Here is a 2,503-nt window from a genome sequence, read left to right as displayed (position 1 = left end):
GAGCTTGAGCAGCACCTGGAGCCACACAAGTTCCCTCTCCCTGCAGCGAGCGGAGCACAGGAGTGGCTGTTCCCACCCGGGGAAGCTCATGGCTCAGGATCTGGGCTCATCTCAGCTTCACACTGACCTGGAGAGAGAATAAAGAGAATAACCCAGCCTGAATGAAGAGCAGTTGGACTCGGTCGCTTCATGTTTCACCTGCGTTCAGGTGATTTTTGTAGCTGCCGCCCGGCCTCAGCCCCATATCCGCAGGATTCATCCAACAGTCTCCAAAGAGAGGGGTCATCACGGACCAGGCTGCTGCCCTCAGAGGGCTGGTGTGCTGCCCTGATCTCACCCATGCTCTGCCTACAGATAATTAAAAACCTCACTAATGAAGTTGATCATTTGCACCTGCAAAGCCCAGATGAAGGATTCGGCCACTTCCAGCATAGGCAGAGTCAGCTTGAAGCCTCCTCTGTCCCCCCAGGACTGGAGAGATCCCACCCAAAGCACCCGGCAGTCACCCACCAAGGACACTCACGTGCTCCGTGTCACAGCTCCTCTGCAATTCAGGAAATCAGACCAAACCCCTTCACAGGGGCTCGTGAACTCTCGGCCTTTTCCACAAAGCGAGTCATTCCTGAAAAATCCAGAGCCACAGGTGAGTATCTGAAGTCACAGAATCACGGGATGTTGTGAGTTGGAAGGGACCCACCAGGATGATGGAGTCCAACTCCTGTCCCTGCACAGGACAATCCCAACATTCACACCATGTCCCTGAGGGCCTTGGCCAAATGCTGCTGGAATCTTGTCAGGCTTGGTGCCATGAGCACCTCCCTGGGGAGCCTGTGCCAGTGCTCCACCACCCTCTGCCTCAAGAACCTTTTCCTCATGGCCAACCTCACCCTCCCCTGCCACATCTTCCTGCCATTTCCTCTGCTCCTGGCATTCGTTGGTGGCCAGAGAGAAGAGATCAGTGCCTGCCCCTCCTCTGCTCCTTGGGAGGAAGTTCTAGACCCCCAGGAGATCTCCTCTCAGTCTCCTCTTCTCCAGGCTGAACAAACCAAGTGACTTCAGCCTCTCCTCATACCCTTCCCCTCTAAACCCCTCACCCATTGTGTGTCCCTCCTCTGGACACTCTCCAGTTGATGTGTTCCTGCTGCACACCAGGAACCAGATCCAGCCCCAGCAAATCCCAACCTGCAAATCTTCAGGCACCTCTGCCCTCTACACCCAAATTCTGTCCCTTCTCCTGACCCGGGTTTCACTCCCACCCCGACCTTCCCGAAGGAACATGGCCCACACAGACTGTCTTCCAACTGGCCCCTCTCAGAGCAGGGCTGCACCAGCCAAGAGGCCAAGACCAGTTTGAATTTTATTTTTCCTCCTTTTTCGACCACAAGATCGGTATTCAGATCTGATGGGAAAGGGATCTGGAGGCTCAGGCGACGGAGCGGTGACAAGGGCGGGTGTTCTCACCTCGGGTCTACCCGGCAGGCCGGCCACGAGCTGAGAGCGCTCCCAAACACTGAGCAACCCTGGAAAACATCACAAACCCAGCCCCGAGGTCAGCAGCAGGCTGCAGGCTCCTGGGTGCACCCCTCTGACACACCCCACCCAGGAACAACCAGCACCTGGAGAGAAGAAACATCCCAATTCTTGCAAATTTATATAGGAGGGGCGAGTGACAGCACCAGGCAACAGAGGCCGAGCAGTCAAAGACCTTCCCGTTGCTCTCGCATGTTGTTGGAGACCTGTAGCTACTGCAGAGCCACAGCTCTTGGATAAACATGCAGAGTCACCGCTGAGCTCGCCTGGCAAAGCCAGCAACAGCTCCAGAGCTGTGGACGCAGCAAGAGGAGCTGGTGAGTGGCTCTGGGTAAGATTTGGTTCCTAATTCTATCATCTCTTTAATGTGGGATGTAACAAAAACAGACCCGGGAGAGAAGTACCACAGGCTGGCCTGAGTTAAACACGGTCTGGTGTTCAACTGCCTCTGTGACCATGCTTACAAGTCCCACAAAGTCAGAAAGGATGGGCTGAAGTATTTATGTAGGAGTTTGAAGCACTGATTAGAATGAGTGTCTTTTCCTTTGGATAAATAAAAAATAACTAAAAATATATAAAGATGTTGAAGCACAGCCAGGGCCAGTGATGCTGAGAGAGAAAGTCCCTTTATCCCACCCATACACCATCTTGATAGAGCAAGAAGTAAGAGCAGTCTGCAGTTCTTAATGACTGGAGAGACCTGGAGTGGGAACCCCTTGTCTGCACGAGCCCTGCAGAGGCTCCACAGCGCTGACACTATCTGCTGGGAGAGAACTCTGCTCCAGCCAAGGCTGTGACAGCAACCAAACCCCCAGTGTAGGGGCAGACTCTGGATCACACGTCTCACCTGTCCAATGCCACTGAGCTGAGGCCATCACCAGCCACCCCACGCACCGGGATCACCTTCCAGAGCTGGATGCTGCTGGGGATACAGGCTTCAGCTTCAGCTGGATGAGAGAAAAAGTGTCTTCAA

The 2,503-nt window shown here is 54.2% G+C and overlaps 3 non-coding genes across 3 annotated transcripts; all 3 read right to left on the bottom strand.

The window, feature by feature from the left end:
- Positions 1–226: 226 nt before the first annotated feature.
- LOC114818642 (small nucleolar RNA SNORD99) lies at positions 227–297 on the bottom strand. Its single transcript, XR_003766227.1, has one exon. It is a non-coding gene; the product is annotated as a small nucleolar RNA SNORD99 (small nucleolar RNA).
- Positions 298–1,289: 992 nt separating this feature from the next.
- Positions 1,290–1,424, bottom strand: LOC114818641 (small nucleolar RNA SNORA61). The gene has a single exon (XR_003766226.1). It is a non-coding gene; the product is annotated as a small nucleolar RNA SNORA61 (small nucleolar RNA).
- Positions 1,425–1,649: 225 nt separating this feature from the next.
- Positions 1,650–1,778, bottom strand: LOC114818640 (small nucleolar RNA SNORA44). The gene has a single exon (XR_003766225.1). It is a non-coding gene; the product is annotated as a small nucleolar RNA SNORA44 (small nucleolar RNA).
- Positions 1,779–2,503: the final 725 nt, after the last annotated feature.

This window comes from Antrostomus carolinensis, unplaced genomic scaffold (assembly GCF_000700745.2).
Source record: "Antrostomus carolinensis isolate BGI_N321 unplaced genomic scaffold, ASM70074v2 scaffold28206, whole genome shotgun sequence".
In the NCBI taxonomy this organism is placed as follows: domain Eukaryota; kingdom Metazoa; phylum Chordata; class Aves; order Caprimulgiformes; family Caprimulgidae; genus Antrostomus; species Antrostomus carolinensis.
This window is presented reverse-complemented; position numbering and strand designations above follow the sequence as displayed.